At 37.2% G+C, this 20,277-nt stretch overlaps 1 pseudogene; it reads left to right on the forward strand.

Moving 5' to 3' along the window:
- Window positions 1–2,559: 2,559 nt before the first annotated feature.
- The window catches only part of LOC107136105, a 31,713-nt pseudogene continuing 13,995 nt past the window's right edge, over window positions 2,560–20,277 (forward strand).

Here is a 20,277-nt window from a genome sequence, read left to right on the forward strand (position 1 = left end):
TTTGTTGTGGTTGTTTTGCCTGGCAGTGTTGTGAAAAGATTATTAAGAAATGAATGTTGCTATGAACCAAAAAGAGCTTGGGAATCCCTGAACTTGCACAAAGTCTATTGATTTAAACTGTCATTGATAAACAATGTTATGTTTCACTCTGCACAGTGTTTGTTCATAGAAGCTTCCACTGCTCTCTCTAAAAGAATAATTTGTGAATAAAGTCAAAGGTAACAGACAAGCTGAAGTCTCCACTCCTAGGATAGGTGTCAAGTTGATGACTAGGATTTTCATAACTGAACCACCCAGCTAGAGAACACAAGGAGGTGAGTGCCCAGATAAGACAGGCAAATGATCAAAGTCCCCCAGGGGATAAGGACAGAGTCTGGAAACCTCCCAGTCTTTTGGAGAAATGGATCCTTGTGCTAATTGCCTAGCAGGATTGTGTCTCTGCTGATAAACAAACATGCTTATATAGATAAGTAGGCAGGGTTAGAAAATTATTCTGTGGAGAAAGTATTGAATGTAAGGGAGAAAATCCCAAATTTGGAGAGCAAAAACTTGGTTATTGACCTTGTAAAAATAATGCAATGTTTTTGGAAATATTACAAATTGGAATGCTTGGGGATGAGCTTCAAAAGAGAATACAGATAACAAGAAGAACCCTGTGATATTGCACAAGCCATGTAACTCAGTTTTCTCTTCCATAGAAAGCATGTGTTTACAGAGCAAGCAGCTTGCTATAAATCCTCCTCTGAACTTAGTTGAGGCCGTCCATGTCCTCAAGAGTGAATTTTGTACATAGAAAAAAAATCTAAATGGTTACTTACTGAGATTATTTAAATCTATTAAAGTTATAGGTGCAAAATACCTTCTTTTTAATATTAGGCTTTTAGGATCAACTTGTAAATATGATTTTCTTCTTTGTAAGTCTAGTGAGTCTCAAGGAACACTAAAGCATTCTTGAATTGTTTAATCCCACATATGCACTTGAATACGTAGCTTCAAATGTTTTCAACTGAATTAATAAATTTAATATATTCCCTGTCCTTTTAACATATTTCAGTAGTCTAACTTAGCAAAACTTTCCTGTTTATATTAGTTATCTGTTTATTAATAATGTAATTCTGAAGTTTCTTAAGTGTTACAATTACATAAAAATAAAAAGTGTTAGATTCTTTTTCAATACAAAATATTAATCATATGGCTTTGTTTCTCTTAAATGTTTCTATAGTTCATTTTCAAGCTTCTCAAGGCAAAGCTTCCCAATCACTAAATTTACCTACCCATTAGGGAAACATTTACAAACCCAGTTAACTGAGATTACTTGTGACTTCAAAGCTACAGTAATCTCAGCTGATCAGTAGACCTGGAGCTGCAGACAAACACAGCAAGTCTTCTCATCACATCAGTAGCATACCAACTCCCCCCCCCCTTTTTTGTAGCTGGACACAATACTATTTATTTATTTATTTTTATGTGGTGCTGAGGATCAAACCCAGGACCTCACACATGCTAGGCAAGTGCCCTACAGCTGAGCCACAACCCCAGCCCCATACCAAACCCTTTTTATATCACTGTCATGGGCTTTAGAACCTGAGGGCATGAAGCTTAAATAACACATGCCTTTAAGTATCTGTTATATCTTCCATACAGTCACCATGAAGATATTACAGTTGAAGATTTCACTGCAAAGCCCTCGGGTATAAGATTAGAAGTCTTGCTATCACCCTAGAGCACCAAATGGGAACAGGTTATGGAATCAGCCAAATTTCCAAATACCTCTCTCAGTCAGCCCGTTTCCACCTCAGCTAACCCTAGAAATCACTCTACTTCCTGCCCAATTCAGCTCCAAATTTAATTTCCAGCAAAGAAACCTGGATGGAGTAGTCTTCTGGATAACAGACAACTTTGGATCCAGCAATGCAAATCCAGGTGGGCTACCCTCTTAGAAGTGGACTAGGTAAAATCCTTTAAGCAATAAGAACTGATTACAAATTAATATCAACAAATTATTCTGCCACAGAAGCCATATATTTTGCCCAATAATGATGACTGCTCAAAACATTTCCTAGAATTGCTTTAAAATTATTTATTTATTTTTATGTGGTGCTGAGGATCAAACTCAGAACCTCATACATACTAGGCAAGTGCCCTACAGCTGAGCCACAACCCCAGCCCCATTCTTGAATTGTTTAATCCCCTAAGGGGAAGATAAGGCTCATTCCTATAAATCACACCCAGTAATGATAAGTACCCAGAATTGGCTGTGAGCCTTTTATAATAATACCTGTCAAATTAGGACAGTTTGTGGTTTATGAAGCATGTAAGTGTAAAAGTATAATGTGGTTAATATTTAGTAAATGTTACATTGGAAAGCATAGCTCATAATTATGATAGTTTAAGGTCACTTCAGTGAGTATTTAACTATAACAAAAATACTGACTAAAGCACATGAGGGGGGAATCCAGGATGGCAGGCTAGAGGGAGGCTGCATTCTGTTTTGTTCTGTGACCTGAGATTCAAGTAGTGGGAATACTGTTTCTCTGCAAGTGATTAGAGGAGCCCCCAATGCTGCTCCTGCACAGGAACAATGGCCACCTGCCTGAGCAGGTCTTCAGGCCTCAGTGGCAGAGCAAAATTTCCAGCCACTCATCCATGCAGAACTTCTGGGTGCCCGAGCAGGACCAGTGGCATCAGCACCTGCCCAGGACTCACGGCCGCCACTCCCAAGGCTGCCACTCCCATGTGGACTCCCATCTACCAAAGTGGGGATCCTCCAGTCACCTCCATCTTGGGGCACTGCCATAGTCCCCTACATATGGTAGCCTGCACCTGGGGACACTGCACTGGGTCTGGAGACAGCCACCAGCCACAACATGGCATGCCACCGAACTGAATCTCTGAACACGCCACCCAACGCCACCACCCAGCCCCATCTGACCTGATGCTCCATCGCTGAAAGCAGCTGCCTTCATCTTAGAATACCTTAGTCACCATCTTTAGTTGGGGCAACCCTCAGCTTGGAACACCAGCTGGGGCTTAGAAGTGATATCAAGGTATCTTTAGTCCCCAACTCCCCCATCTCCCAGCAGTCGCTAACCCAACACAGTGCTTGCAAATACTCAGCCAGTCTGTAGCTCACAAAACCTGGTTCTGAACTGCACAGTACAAAACAGCTCTCTGTGAAAGGTGCGTAGCCCCCAGAGTGCAGCCCACAACACCTCTGGAGGAAAAGGTTCCTGATTGGGAAAGTAGAAAGAGAGGGGGTAAGTGAGATACAGTTTAGAGATTAAATTAGAGACCAGGAACTGTGAGGTTTACAGATGATATAAGGAGATAAGTCCAGGCACCCATAATACACGAGTGGGCACCAAAGGAGGTCCCTGGGGTGCAGTCTCCCATCAGGGACCAGCAAGTGCTATACCCCACATTTAGGAGCTCTGCCCCTAAGACCAACCCTCCCACCCTAATAACCTTCACCATCCTAAGGGTGGAGATAGCAGCAAACAAGAGACACCCCCACCTATTGGATGAGAAGGGAAGCAGGAAAGCTACTGATCTCCAACAAAAACAATCCTTGTATCTTCCTTTAATTTTTGTTGTTGTTGTTGTTTTGTTTTTTCTCTCTCTCTTCTCCTGGTTTCACATCCCCAACATTTGTGAAACCAAGTACTTCTCATGAATTAGGCTACTGAGGACTGGGATGTCTGAATAGTATATTATAGTTGTGTTGTATATTCTTTTATCTCTTATTTTACATTTTTAATTTTTATTAATATTTGTTTGTTCATTTTTTGTAATCTATTGCCTTCCCACTTATTTGTCTCCCCAAAATCACTTTCTCTCTCTTCTCTTGCTACTAACCAACTCCATTAGATTCCTCTTTCACACTTTCTAAGATCTAAAAACTCTATATCCTCACCTCTTACCCCCTTAACATCTCATCCTATACCTCACCCCTGGTTCTTTGTCCACCAACAGAAACTGTAGACTCTTTTTCAAACCTACTGTTTATATTGTAGATAATAATTGAACTCAACATTTCTGTATTTTGTGACAAAACTGTAAACATCTTAATAGCAGCTATTTGGTTTAAGGTTGTATATGATTTGTATTGTGATCTGTTAATATTGTTCTCCCCCTTAAAGGAGAGGAATTGGAACCCTGCAGGGACACTATAAGCCTATATGGTAAAAACTGTAACGCCTTGGATCTGTAGTGCTAGAGGGAATACAAACAAACAACATGAAAAAACAAGGGCAGGAAGTGCCCCAAACAAACCAAGATACTACATTATTAGAATCCATGGCCAGCACAGCAGAAGAAATTACCAAGAGGGAGTTCAGGATGTACATAATTAAAATGTTCTGTGAATTAAAGGATGATATAAGACAGCAAATACAGGCAGCAAAAGATCATTTCAATAAAGATCAACATAAGCAAATACAGGAAGCAAAAGATTACTTCAATAAGGAGATAAGAGTTTTCTGAAAAAAAAGAAGAAGAAAAAGAAATCCTTGAAATGAAAGAAAAAATAAACCAAATTAAAAACTCAAAAAAAAGTGGCAAAAATTTAGTTAGATCACTTGGAAGAGAGGACCTCAGACAATGAAGACAAAATATATAATCTTGAAAGAATGTTGACCACACGGTGAAGATGGTAAGAAACCAGGAGCAGAAAATTCAAGCAGAACATTCAAGAATTATGAGATAACATCAAAAGACCAAATTTAAGAGTTACTGGGATAGAGGAAGGCATAGAGTTCCAAACCAAAGGAATGAACAATCTATTCAGTGAAATAATATCAGAAAATTTTCCAAACATGAAGAATGAATTGGAAAATCAAATACAAGAGGCTTACAAGACACCAAACATAGAAAATCACAACAGATTCACACCAAAGCACATTATAATGAAAATGCCTAGCATACAGAATAAGGAGAGAATTTTAAAAGAAAAGAGAAAGAAATCAGATTACACAGAGAGGTAAACCAATTAGGATAGCTGCAGATTTTTCAACCCAGATCCTGAGAGCTAAAAGATCCTGGAACAACACATACCAAGCTCTGAAGGAAAAATGGATACCAACCAAGAATCTTATATCCAGCAAAATTAAGTTTTAGATTTGATGATAAAATAAAAACCTTCCATGATAAATAAAAGTTAAAAGAATTTACAACTAGAAAGCCTGTACTATAGAACATCCTCAGCAAAATATTCCATAAGAAGGAAATGAAAATCAGCAAAATGAGGTATTACACTAAAGAAAAAACTAATCAAAGTAGAAATCAAGTCAAGTTAGAAACCAAAAATAAAGAAAAATGGCTGGGAATACAAATTATGTCTCAATAATAACCTTAAATGTTAATGGCCTAAACTCACCAATTAGAAGACATAGACTGGAAGGTTGAATTTTTAAAAGGACCCAACAATATGCTGCCTTCAAGAGACTCAACTCATAGGAACAGACATCCATAGACTGAAGGTGAAAGTTTGGGAAAAACATACTACTCACATGGACTGTGGAAACAAGCAGGGGTTTCCATCTTCATATCAAATAAAGTGGACTTCAAGCCAAAGTTAATCAAAAGGGATAAAGAAGGACATTCCATACTGCTCAAGGGAACCACACATCAACAGACATAACAATTATAAATATATGCCCCAAACAATGGAGCATCTATGTTCATCAAACAAACTCTTCTCAGGTTCAAGAGTCAAATAGACCACAACACAATAATTCTGGGTGACTTTAACATACCTCTTTCACCACTGGATAGATCCTCCAAAAAAAAGCAAAACAAAAACTATAAAACTCAATAATCCAAGCAATAACGTAGACTTAACAGACATATATAAAATATTTCATCCATGGATGAGTGAATACACTTTCTTCTCAGCAGCACAGGGATCCTTCTCTAAAATATACCATATGTTATGCCACAAAGCAACTCTTAGCAAATACAAAATAGTAGAGATACTACCCTGCATTTTATCAGATCATAATGGAATGAAATTAGAAATCAATGGTAAAATAAAAAATAGAAGCTACTCCAACACCTGGAGACTAAACAATATGCTACTCAATAAAAAATGAGTTGCAAAATACATCAAGGAGGAGATTAAAAAATTCTTAAAGGTAAATGAGAACACTGATACAACATATCAAAATCTCTGAGACACTATGAAGGCAGTAGGAAGAGGAAAGTTCATTGCAAGGAGTTCATTCCTTAAGAGAAGAAAAAGTCAACAAATAACCTAACATTACATCTCAAAGCCCTAGAAAAAAAAAAGAACAAGTCAACACCAAAAGCAGTACAAGAAAAAAAAAATTAAAATCAGAACTGAAATCAATAAAATTGAAACAAAAGAAACAATTTTAAAAATTAACAAAACAAAATGTCGGTTCTTTGAGGAAATAAATAAAAGTGATAAACTGTTAGCCATGTTAATAAAGAGAAGGAGAGAGAAAACTCAAATTACTGACATCCATGATGGAAAAGGAACTATCACGACGGACACTGCAGAAATACAGAAGATAATTAGAAGTTATTTTGAAAATTTGAATTCCAATAAAATAGAAAATATCAAAGGCATCAACAAATTTCTAGAGTCATATGATTTGCCCAAACTGAATCAGGATGATATACACAAGATAAACAGATCAATTTCAAGCGATGAAATAGATGCCTACCACCACAGGAAAGCCAGGACTGGATGGATACACAGCCGAGTTCTACAAGACCTTCAAAGAAAAACTAATACCAATACTCCTCCAATTATTTCATGCAATAGAAAAAGAAGAAACACTTCCAAACTCATTCTATGAGGCCAATATCACCCTAATTCCAAAACCAGACAAAGACATATCAGAGAAAGCAACCTTCAGACCAATATCTCCAATGAACATAGATGTAAAAATTCTCAATAAAATTCTGGCAAATCACATACAAAATCATATCAAAAAGATAGTGCACCATGATCAAGTAGGGTTCATCCTCGGGATGCAAGGTTGGTTCAACATACAGAAATCAATAAATGTAATTCATCGCATCAATAGACTTAAAGATTTAAGAATCATATAATCATCTCAATAGATGCAGAAAAAGCATTTTAAAAAATACAGCACCCCTTCATGTTCAAAACACTGGGAAAACAGGGACATATGCCAACATTGTAAAAGCTATCTATGCTAAGCCCCAGGCCAACATCATTCTAAATGGAGAAAAATTGAAAGCTTTCCTTCTGAAAACAGGAACAAGACAGGGAAGCCCTCTTTTACCACTTCTATTTAACACAGTTCTTGATACTCAAGCCAGAGCAATTACACAGAAGAAATAAATTAAAAGAATATAGATAGGAAAAGAAGAACTCAAACTATCACTATTTGCTGACAATATAATTCTGTACCTAGAAGATCCAAAAAATTCCACTGGAAAACTTCTAAAACTAATAAATGAATTTGGCAAAGTAGTAGGATATAAAATCAACACCAATAAATCAAAGGCATTCCTGTACATCAGTGATAAAGCCTCTGAAAGAGAAATTAGGAAAACTACCCCATTTAATAGCCTCAAAAAAAATGAAATATTTGGGAATCAATGAAAGAGGTGAAAGACCTCTACAATGAAAACTACAGAATGCCAAAGAAGGAAATTAAAGAAGACCTTAGAAGATGGAAAGATCTCCTTTGTTCTTGGATAGGCAGAATTAATATTGTTAAAATGGCTACACTACCAAAAGCACTATACAGATTTAATGCAATTCCAATCAAAATCCCAAAGACATTACTCATAGAAATAGAAAAAGCAGTCATGAAATTCATCTGGAAAAATAAGAGACCCAGAATAACTAAAGCAATCCTTAGCAAAAAAAGTAAAGCAGGTGGTATCACTATACCAGACCTTAAATTATACTACAGAGCTAAAGTAACAAAAATGGCATGTTATTGGCACCAAAATAGACTGGTAGACAAATGGTACAGAATAGAGGACACGGAGACAAACCCACATAAACACAGTTTTCTCATATTAGACAAAGTCGGCAAAAACATATATTGGAGAAAAGATAAGACTCTTCAACAAATAGTTCTGGGAAAACTGGAAATCCATATACAACAAAATGAAATTAAGTCCCTATCTCTCACCATGTACAAAAGTCAACTCAAAGTGAATTAAGGACCTAGGAATTAAACCAGAGACTCTGTACCTAATAGAAGCAAAAGTAGGCCCAAATCTTCATCATGTTGGATTAGGCCCCAATTTTCTTAATAAGACTCCTATAGTGCAAGAAATAAAATTAAGAATCAGTAAATGAGATGGATTCAAATTAAAAAATCTTCTTTTAAAAGTTTCTTTTAAAAGAAATTTAAATTTTCTTTTCTCAGGAAAAGAAACAATCTATGAGGTAAATAGAGAACCTACATAATGGGAGCAAATTTTTGCCACATGTACATGAAATAGAGCACTAATCTCTAGGATATATAAAGAACTCAAAAATCTTAACACTCCCTGTGGGAGGCCAACCTTACACGTGACTGGGTCACACTCCCCGGCTGGGTGCTGAGGCGCTCAGTCACAGAAATGTGGTCGGTGTCTCGTGCATGGGTGTGTCTTGCTTTATCCCCATGGGTGAAGCTATGCTCACCTGTCCCTTTGTAATATAACCCCTTGCCCTGTTTAGGATAGAATCTTCCATGGAAGTGCCTTGTGTGTGTCCCCTTCTCTTACTGTGCCTTTGGGTGTGGCCTACCCAGGTGTCAGTCAACCTGCTGACAGTGGACATCATGAAGATAGACTCAGCCCCCTGAAACCCCTTGCCTCATTTGAATAGCTTCCCTCAATAAAAGGGGTCAGCGTGTGCTCTTGCTCTCTCTCTCTTCCTGTGGACCGGTAAGGTCAGAGGAGCCGTCACAGCGACCCCAAAGAAAAAGGTTATTTGTGTCTCTTGTGTGGTTATTTCGTGCAGCCCAGTTAGCCCAGTTTAACTGGAGTGACCCCTGAGCCTTTCAGTCGCGAGAACAGAAACCCGGCAACCCCCCGCCCCCAAAAAACCAAATAACCCAATCAATAAATGGGCCAAGGAACTGAACAGACACTTCTCAGAAGATGATATACAATCAATCAACAAATATGTGAAAAACTGTTCACCATCTCTAGCAATTAGAGAAATGCAAATTCAAACTACTCTAAGATTTCATCTCACTCCTGTCAGAATAGCCTCAATAAAGAATACAAACAACAATAAGTGTTGGAGAGGATGTGGGGGAAAAGGCACATCATACATTGCTAGTGGGACTGAAAATTGGTGCAACCAATATGGAAAGCAGTATGGAGATTCCTTGGAAAACTTGGAATGGAACCATCATTTGACCCAGCTATCCCACTCCTCAGTTTATACCCAAAGAACTTAAAAACAGAATACTACAGTGACACAGTCACATCAATGTTTATAGCAGCACAATGCACAATAGCTAAATTGTGGAACCAACCTAGATGCCCTTCAGTAGATGAATGGATAAAGAAAATGTGGTACATATATACAATGGAATACTACTCAGCATTTAAAGAGAATAAAATCATGGCATTTGCAGGTAAATGGATGGAGCTGGAGAATATTATGCTAAATGAAGTGAGCCAATTCCAAAAGACCAAATGCTGAATGTTTTCTCTGATATGAGGAGGCTGATTCATAATGAGGATAGAGGTGGGGAGCGTGGGAGGAACGGAGGAACTTTAGATAGGGCAAAGGGGAGGGAGAGGAAGGAAGGGAACATGGGGGTAAGAAACACAGTGGAATGAGATGGACATGTATGAAGACATCATTGGTGTAACTCTACTTTGTGTACAACCAGAGACATGAAAAATTGTGCTGTATATGTGTACCATGAATTGAAATGCATTCTGCTGTCATGTATAACAAATTAGAATAAATAAATCAAGTTTTTAAAAAGCACATGATGATTTTATTATAAATGATGTTACCTTACTGTTCAGTATTAAAACTACCAAATCTATGAGTAAATTATTAGTTCAAAAGCCCAATTGCTATTGATAAAAATTTGCTAAGTTACATCGTCATTCAGTGGGAAATTCATAATAATTTTTTTATTTTATGAGGAAAATTATTAAATAAAGAAATGCGAGTATAAGAAAGAATAAACCTAAATATTATTGATTTCTAGTCTCTCTTATAGTTTTAGGAATCTTAGGTTGTTTGCTATATGATTGATCCTTTTACTTCCTAATAATTATTTAAGATAGACTGCAAAACTAAATAAATTTAATGAAGATGTCAAATTTATAAAATGAGATGGTTTAATGAAGTAAATCATTCAATATACAGTTAAATCCATGAACACTTATTGATAATAAACACAAAAATAAATAAATGAGGGTGAAAGAAAATGCTTCTTTAATCTGAATGATACCTAATAAACACTAAGGAAACATACAGACAGAAATCACTATTTTGCAACCACCATCATAATTGACTCATGTATGAATCATCTCAGAAATGATTAATGGATAAAAATTTGAGAATTCAAAGGGAGGTTATTTACAAAATTTCAAATGATTTCTCCACATACTGGATCTCTGCCCTGAGGATCCAAGAGATTAAGCCCAGGTAATTAGAACCCACAAATAGTGAGCCAGAATCTCAAAGGGGAGCAAGCTTGGGGAGACTAACCCCAATTCTGGTATGAGCCTATGCACATTGATGACTGGCCTCAAAACCACAACACACACACACACACACACACACACACACACACACACGTTCCAACTCCAAAAAGCTTACAGCTGAAGCTATGAAAAATCTCAAGACTTACTGTCAAGATTTTCACTGACAATTCCCACAGGTGGAACAGAGCTTGTATTTTGAGACCAATCAAATTAATTTCTTTTTACAACAAAAACATCAGTACTCTTTGAATGAATATAACTGAAGATAAATTCTTCATAATATAACACTCACAATGCCTGAATATAGATCAAAATTTCTTAACATGTGAAGAATCAGGATAAAATGATCACTTCTCAAGGGGAAAAAATTGAAAGCCTCAACCCTAAAATGATGTCATAATTATGAAAGACTTTAAATAACTATTACAGCTATGCTTGATGAAGTAAAGGAAAAGATACTGTAAATTGAAGAAAGGAAAGGAAATTTCAACAGAGAAATTGAAAATATTTTATAAATCAAGTGGCAATTTCAGAATTGAAAAACGTAATAATGTCTCCAATTACAAAAAAAATATATATAAATTTATTATTGAGAAATTTGGTGTTCACCACTTGAATCAAGTGATTCAATTTTACATCAAGAAGACAACAAACAAATACCATGTGAATTCTAATAAGACACACTGAGAATGACACAGTATTTGATTCCATGATATTCCTGCCAAAAATGTGTGACACAAATTTAATTCTGGGGAAATATATCAAGGAATTCTATTTATACCCTTCAATGTAATGAAAGACTAAGACAGGTTCTTTCAGATTAAAACCATGATAGACATCCTCTAAAATTGACTCAATAATCTCTGGCTCCTGATATTTTCACCCTCTCACAGTTCCCTTCCCTGAAGTGTGGGCTGGAACTAGTGACTCAATTCTGATGGAGAGACTACAGCAATAGTAATAAATGCCCCTTTCAATATTAGTTTTCAAAAAGACTCTATTTTTGTCTTGCTCAGAGTCTTACTCTCAGTCTGATGGAAGTCAGATACCATGTGCCAGCTGCTTACCATACAAGGTACCCTAGGTACATGTGGCAAGGACCTGAGAAAGGCTTCCAACCAACAGCCAAGGAAAAACTGAGGCCCTCAGGTTAGCAGCCCATAAAGAACTGAATGCTGCCAAAAGTTCCAAGTGATTTTGGAACTGGATCTTTCCCCAGTCAAGCCTTCAGATGAGACTGATCCCTACCTAACCCTTTAGTTGCAACCACTGAAGGATCTTAAACAGAGGCACCAAGGTAAACAGCATGTGGGTTCCTGTCCAACAAAAACTGTGAGTCAGGGTTAGAATTGTTGCACAGTGGTAGAGCCCTCCCCTAGCACGCATAAGACCTCGGGTTCAATTCCTAGCCTTGGGAAAAAAAAAATCTGTGAGACAACAAATGTCTGTTATTATGATCTTTAGCTTTGGAGTAATTCTGATGTCATAATAGATAACTAATACAGAGTATAACAGTGACATAAAAAACTAAATATAATATGTGACCCTGGGTTGGACATTGGAGGTAGTTGGGGGTGCTGTAAAAAAACCCAGAAGTTTGTTAGGCAATGATATTAAACTTCCTGAATGAAATATTGGATTGTGGTTATTTATATAAGACCAAGTTCTATTCATTAAGAAATACACATTGAAGAATTTAGAAATAAAAAGACATGATAACTGCAACTCTTACATGGTGCAGGAAAAATTAATAATACATATTGTAAGTGAAGGAAATGATACAAGCAGAGGTTGCAAATTGTTAGACTGTGGATCTGGAAAAATGGTAAACAAGGATTATTTCTAATATCTATAACTTTGACAGTTTTTCTTTTTTAGGTGGTTTAAAGGAGCCATTGCACATATATGGTTAAACCAAAAATAGATTGTTGTAGCATTCTAAAGTTTAATAAGATTCACATTTCTTTAGTAGGAAAGAAAAGCTTTAAAGTTTTTTTTTTTTTTTTTTTTAAGTAATGCTGATCCTTCCCTCGTGGTTGCGTTTAAAACCAAATACCAGCATAAAATATTATTGCATATTATATTTGTCAGGAAGGCAAACTTAGATTAAAATTTTACTAATAATCTTTTTCATTTAAATCCTATACTTATTCTGAAGTGGAGTATTTGATCAAGAAAGAAGACTCATGAGAACAAATTGAAGGGTTAGCCTTCATACTCTAAGGCCTATCTTGTGCAAAAGTCAACACTTGACATTTAGTGCCTTCTTGACCTTCTATATTGTCCATGCTTCCTGTTGACTTAAGTTGCCACCATCCTCATCCTCTTTTCTGTGCTACTTCAAGGATATTTTCTGGTTAAAAAGTTTCTATGTTACTTAAAATTTTTTCCACATTTTAAAGTCACGTGTTGTGAAAACTAATATATCCCTATCTCTTTCATCAATCTCCTTATCTTCTACTCCCTTGCCATTCTACTCTTTTTTTTTAACCTTCTTTGACTCTCTTGCTTCATTTTCTCTCCCATATCCTTCTTTATCTCTTTTGACACATTTTTTCCTGCTCCTCCATACTAACTCCACCTTAATCCCAGCTTTTATCATCTCATGTTTGGGTCATGGCTATCACCTCAGAACTGGCCCTCTGCCTCCAGGCTCTCCCATCCACCCTACACGTTATAGAAACCTCCACCTTTAGAAGATCAGGCTTGTCTATCATGTCCAGCTTAAACATTCCAGGTCTCTACTGGAATTTCCTGACCTCCAAGAGTCCAAGCCAGTTTGTTTAATCCTTTGACCAATTTGTGCTACTGTCCCTCTCCCCATTTGGGGCTACCTATCCCTAGTGTATTTTGGAAGAGGGCACACATGAAAAGTCATCACAGTTTGCTGTTGGGCTCCCTCTGCTACTCAATCTTCACACTTTGCTAGGGCTCATCCGGTCAGAAGGAACCTGGACCCTATTCTCTTGCATCTCATCTGTCACTCCTCTCCCACCCAACTTCATGCATTTTTGAGAGGAGAGATGATAAGGGAAAACATCAAACATAAAAAAAGAAATTTGAAACCATTCTCTACTGCATACGACTTTCCCCAGAGTCCAAGTAAATGACTTCTAAGGAATTAAGCTTTTTGTAGGGAGTTTCTCTGTGAACATAAGGAACAGCCATATTTAGAAAGAGATTACTCATAGTGGTACAACCTTAGTTACACAAAGATCTAGCCACGGGTTTTAAAAGCACTGCTTCTGAGGAAAGAGCTTGGGAATATTCTCCCAGGAATGTAGCTTTTCTTGTGGACACTTTCTCTCTATTACCAATTCAAATTTATAAATATATATATATATATATATATATATATATAATTTTATATAAATTTATTGATATAAATTTATTGATATAAAATTATATAATTTTATATATATATAATTTATTCAATATATATTGATATATATATATGTGTGTGTGTGTGTGTGTGTGTATATATATATATATATATATATATATACACATGCATGTTTATATATTTCTCAATAATGTCCTTAGTAGCAATATTTTTCCCATCCAAGACCACACATTACATTTTGTTGCCTGTCAGGTGTCCTTAGTCCTTTTTTCACCAGGAACAGTTCCCTGTTCTGTCTTTGTCTTTCATAGCGTTGTCATATTTATAAAGTATCGGTCATTTGTTTTATAGAATGGCTCTTGCCTTGGGTTTGTCTGATAATTTCCTCATGCTTAACCACAGATCATGCATTTTGGCAGGAATAGTACAGGAATAACATCGTGCCCTTTTTGGTACATGCCGTCTGGTGTCCCATGATGTTAATTTGTGCTATTGTTAGCAATGCTAAACTTCTTCACTCCTACACTTGAAAGCATCTCTTTTTACTGTTGTGATTAATTAGTAATCTGATCTGTAGCAAGTTGGCTCATAATTGTCATAAAATGGAATCAATTCCAATGTCCTTCAGTGAATGGATAAACAAAGTGGTACATCCACACACTAGAATAGACTCAGTAATAAAAAGCTGTCAATAACCTCAAAAGCATTATGCTGAGTGTACAAAGACAGTCTCAAAAGATGACATATTGAATGACTCCATTTTTATGACATTTTTGTGAAGACACAATTGCAGAAATAGAGAACAGACCAATAGTTGTTAAGAATTAGGTGAGGTATGACTATCACCAGATGGTAAGGAAGAGTCTTGAGATAACAGTAATGTTCTGTATTCTGATTTTGGTGATGATACATGAATCTATACTGTGCTAAAACTCATAAAACTATATACCAGAAATAAGTAAATTTTTAAGGTATGTTACTTTTTAAAATAAAATTTTAAATAACATCTGTAGGAGATTCTTGGAGATGTGGAAACATCCCATTTCCTTAATAAACACAACAGTTTGTATATCATCCAATTCTTCCTTTCAGTCCCCACACGAGCCCACATCTCTACTTGTACACAAACCTGACAGCAGCATGAACATTTTATAGCTCTTGTAATTTTTTTGCTGTGGTGATTCAACTCCAATTATACAGATGGAAAATTTTTGTAGACAGGGACCATGTTTTGGTCACAACCTCTAGTATAGTGTTTTCTCATCTAGGCATACTTGGGGAACTCAAGAATGAGCGTGACTTGGCATGGTACCTCTTACGTCAGCACCCATACACCTAGACACTTCCTGAAGTCCTGGCACATTTTCTTAATCATTAAATTTTTAGTGCTTAAAATATAGTTACTTTACATATTAATTTCTTTGATCTAGTTAAAGAAATTAAAGTGCACATAACACAAAACATTACACTATGGACATGGCAGAGGCATTAATAATAGAGCACATTTCTCACTATAAATGGGAACTTCCTTTCTCATGATCCATGAAATCCGTCACCTTTACATCTGTTCCTGTCATTTACTGGTCACAGAATGTGAAAGAAATATCTCATGTTACATTAATGATCTGTGATGTGCAGATTTCTTTCTATTATTTTGAAATTTGATGCATTAAATTTTATAGAAGTGTGGAAAAACTCAATGGGGACCCTTCATGTTAATAGAATAAATTTAATTGTTAAAATGATAAGGCATGCATTGTGATCTGGAGAGGAAGCAGAGAAAAGGAAAAACTAATATTTACAGAGCACCTACCACTTGCCAGGCTCTGCCTTAGTTGCTTTATAAATATTTCCCCAATCCCCACCCAACCCTAAGACACAAGCCCCATTATGCTTATTATAGGGTGTAGCCCAGGTTAGTTCTACTCTGGTCAGAGGGTTAGTTCTACTCAGAAGGAGATGCCTCATATGCCCGGTTCCCATTCCCTAGCCCACCTGACATTAGTGCCCCTAATGTGGACAGCTGCATTCGTGGCAAGTTCATCACATCCAGTGGGCATTGTAGTGTCCCTTGGGGGAATTCTCCACCAACATGGAAACTTACAGAGCCTGAACAGGGGCACAGACTGAAGCATGGGGGAGTTAATAAGTAATTGGAGATGGACATCAGTGGACAAAGGCCCCAGTCTCCTTGTCCTTCAGTGGGGCAATTCTGAGACACAATCTATGTAGTTCTACCGATGACACCCAGAGCAAGTGGGCCTCATTTTTCCATGGTGGTTTCCAGCTGAAGAACACTTCCCTTATGGGCTTTCTCCCTTCCTTCCTTGTCTTGGTCTTCCTGATCTTTCACTTCTCCTGTCCAGGATCAATATCATCAGTTATCAGTTAAATGCAAAAAAAAAAAAAAAAAAACCTACCTAGATCCAAGTCCTTGCCTTAGGTTCTGCTTTGCAGGAAAGCAAACTAAGACATACAACCATATTCATTATTAAGCTCTTCTTTCAATAATGAACCCCTATGTTTTAGCTGTCCCCATGACCATTTAGTTATATACTACTTTTCTCCACCATCTTTGCAAACAGGTATGACTATGTTACTTTTTAAAATATATATATTTACTTTTAGTTGTAGTTGGACACAATAACTTTATTTATTTATTTTTTATGTGGTGCTGAGGATCGAACCCAGGGCCTCACAGTGCTAGGTGAGCACTCTACTGCTGAGCCACAACCCCAGCCCAAGACTATGTTACTTTTTGAAACTAGGATATAAGTGATCTTATATACCAAGTCTTGCCTTTAAAAAGAAGGTGAATGAGTATTTTTCTTATTTTTTTTTTTCATTCCCACTAGATGAGACACAGATGTGAAGGCAAGAGGTAGAGCAGCTATCATGGCCCAGAGGTAAAAGCTGTATCCTGAGATGGACTGACTTGTCCATCCACCATGTGCTGCTATAACAGTGTAGATTGTTACAGGAGACAGAAAAATAAAAAATCTTTTTCTTAAGCTACAGTATTGTTTAGATCTTTCTGTTAAAGTAGCTTAGACTGTATCCTTACTGAGGATAAGACACTAGACAAAGACACACAGCTTTCGAGAAAAGTATAGACAGAAGGTTTGTATCCAATTCTATACCCTTCACTTGAGTTGGGTACACTATATCCCTTCAAATGCTGGGTTAGCAAAAGATTGAGAAATGCTGCAACATCTACAATACCTCCCAGAAAGAAATGTTTCTGTTTTCCCTTTTTCTCATGGGAGAGAGAAAAATTGGTTCTTTTCTCATTCAAAAGACAAGTGAAAAATGAAGCTATGGAGAAAGCTTAAGTCTACTAAAGTCAGTACTGTCTTTTTCATAAGAATCAAGGGGAAATATTTAATTTATTTTATGAGCTGAGTTATGTCTCCCTCCCAAATTCATGTGTCAATGTCCTAACCACCCCCCAAGGACTTTCCTGCCACTGAAGGTAAGGTCATTGAAGAGGTAATTAAGTTAAACTAGTCATTAAAGTGAAACCTGATACATTCTAGCTACTTCCCTCATAAGAAAAGGAAATTGGGGCCAGGTGCAGTGGTGCAGGTCTGTAATCCCTGACTCAGGGGACTGAGGCAGGATGATCCCGAGTTCAAAGCCAGCCTCAGTAATTTTTCAAGGCCCAAAGCACCTTAATGAGGCTCTGCCTCAAAATAAAAATCAAAAAAGTCTGGGGATTAGCTCAGTGTTTAAGCATCCCTGGGTTTAATCCCTGGTACCAAAAAGGAAAAAAAAAAAAAAAAGAAAGAGAAAAAACAGAAGGAAATTGTACAGAGTCCCAAGGGGCGCCTACACAGAAGAAAAGAACATATGAAGAGGCACCAAGAGAATGACCATCTAATACAAGTAAAAAAAGAGTCCTCAGAAGAAACCAACCCTGCTGGCCCCTCCAGGACTGTGAGGAGTAGATTTCTGTTCATGAAGTCACACAATCTGTGTACTTTGTTATGTCAGCCTTACAAACTAATACAATCATATACTTCTCAACCAAGGGAGGCTATAACATCTGTTTCCACTGGGAAAATAACTATGTAAATGGAAAAAAAATAAATGATAGTGTCACGGTACTTGAAAACAATAAGACCATTTTGTTCTATAACATGCTATTCATTAAACAAATGTATTTCATTCAGCTTGACTAAGGGAAATGAATGGTAGCATAGCCCAGCTCAGAAAGAACACAGGAGTCTCTGTGAAATAGTCCAACTTTGCTAAATACAAAATGACCTAGGCCTGAATGCATCTGTAGCCAAGTCAAGAAATCTGAAATGATGAAACAGCAGAATTCAGAAGCCCAAGCTATATGGTTCCATGAATTTTCAAAACTGAAGGATTTCTTAAGTGAACCACTAAAATCTTTCCAAAAGCAGACGATAGTGGGAAACCAGAGGAAAATGAAGTTACACAATCCCTAAAAGAACAATGTCTCACATTTGAATTTTTTTCTCCTGATAATGGGGAACAAACCCAGGGTTTTGCACATGCCAGGTAAATGCTCTATCACTGAGCTACATCCCCAGCCCTTTTATAAAATTTTTATTTTTGACACAGGGTTTCGCTAAATTGCTAGTTTCAAACTCGCAATCCTCCTGCCTCACCCTCTCAAGTCCCTGTGATTGTAAGCCTGCACTGCTGCACACGGCTTCATGTTTGATCTTTAATGAAACACTTCCATGGTTATAGGAAACTTCCTGTAGTCCCATATAAAGCACCTTAAACACAAAATGCCCCCAAACTGAACATTTTTTTTCTTAAAATTGCTGTCTTACATATTCAGTTTGGTTTATTGGCACCATCATCTTCTTAGCCTGGTAGAATTTCATTTCTGAATAGGACTAAGACAAAGCTTTCTCTGCCATCTCTTTTTATAAAATATTATCCTGAGATCCCTAGGTAATCCATTTGAAAACTGTTACCATTTTCAACCACATATCTGGGTGAATCAAAATTATCTTGTACCATAGATACAACTCAGACATAAACGAATTGCAATGCTAAGGCTAACATGACAGCTGTCACTCCTAATCTGTGTATCAACTTTATATTCAAACAAAGGTCATGATTTCATTGTTTTAACTTATAAGGAAAATGTGTACAAATTAAATTTCCTCTTAACCTAACTTTTATGAGGTGTGCCATATCAGATTAAACTTGGAAAAAAAAAAAATATCTGTTGCCAAAAATCCCTTGGGAGAAGAAATCACTGATCTCAAGAAAAAAAGCAAGAGTCTTAACAAAAGGTATCACAAAATGACTCTATTTGCTTCATAGCTCCATCATTCACTACTCAGTCACACACAGATCCCTGGGAAGTCACCACATTTCTTACTCCATTCTTCCTTCTGCCAACCCCATCTGCAACACCCTCTCTCCTGTGCTTCATGAAGGGCTCACTCCCGCACATGCTTTAGGACTTACTTCAGACCTCCCCAAAGATACCTCACCCACCAGGACATGGCTACACATATCTCTTTTATACATTCCTTACAACATATGTTTTCAACTCTTATAATTACCTATTTTGTCCACTAAAATGAGTTCTGGCGAAGGGATTGTGTTGGAAAAAGCCTGACATATGGTAGGCATTCAGAAATATTTGATGACGAAGGAAAGGAAGGAGAGGGAAGAGAGGAGGAAGACAAGAGCGCATTTAAGGACGTAAGGAGGTTAGTGTTGCTGTTATGGTTGGATTTGAAGAAAACATTGGATGATATGTTCCTCAAAATTTCTTTACTATCCAACTTTCAAGCTAATTGAAAACCCCACCAAAAGAGACTCATCCGGTTAAAAATCAGGAGGCTGAGAGCAGCAATTCAAGTTGGAATACTCCTAAAATATGAAAGCAAGTCCTTAAATCTTTAGCCCAGGTTAACCAGAGGAGAGAAGGACCTGGGGAGACAGGACAGAAAAGCCGAGGATGACACCCTGTCCTGCCAGTTCCTAGGTGGGTGGAAAAGAAAGGGCAGAACAGTACCCGCCCCACAGCAACAACTCAGCACCCAACTATGACATGCTCCAACTCCCTGCCTTTTTCTGCATTTTTTAGCAACTCTGTGACATGGAAGGGTAGCAGACATTTCTTCATCTGGAGAAACTGAGCTCTTGAAAGATTAGATAGAGGCAAAACTGGCAACAGCAGCCAAACCTTTCAATAGCCTTTTCTCTCCCAGACCAGTGCCTCGAAGAAGGGAGAGAAACTGCATGGCCTCCCTAATGAT

The sequence above is a fragment of the Marmota marmota genome, unplaced genomic scaffold, assembly GCF_001458135.2.
Source record: "Marmota marmota marmota unplaced genomic scaffold, marMar, whole genome shotgun sequence".
Lineage (NCBI taxonomy): Eukaryota > Metazoa > Chordata > Mammalia > Rodentia > Sciuridae > Marmota > Marmota marmota.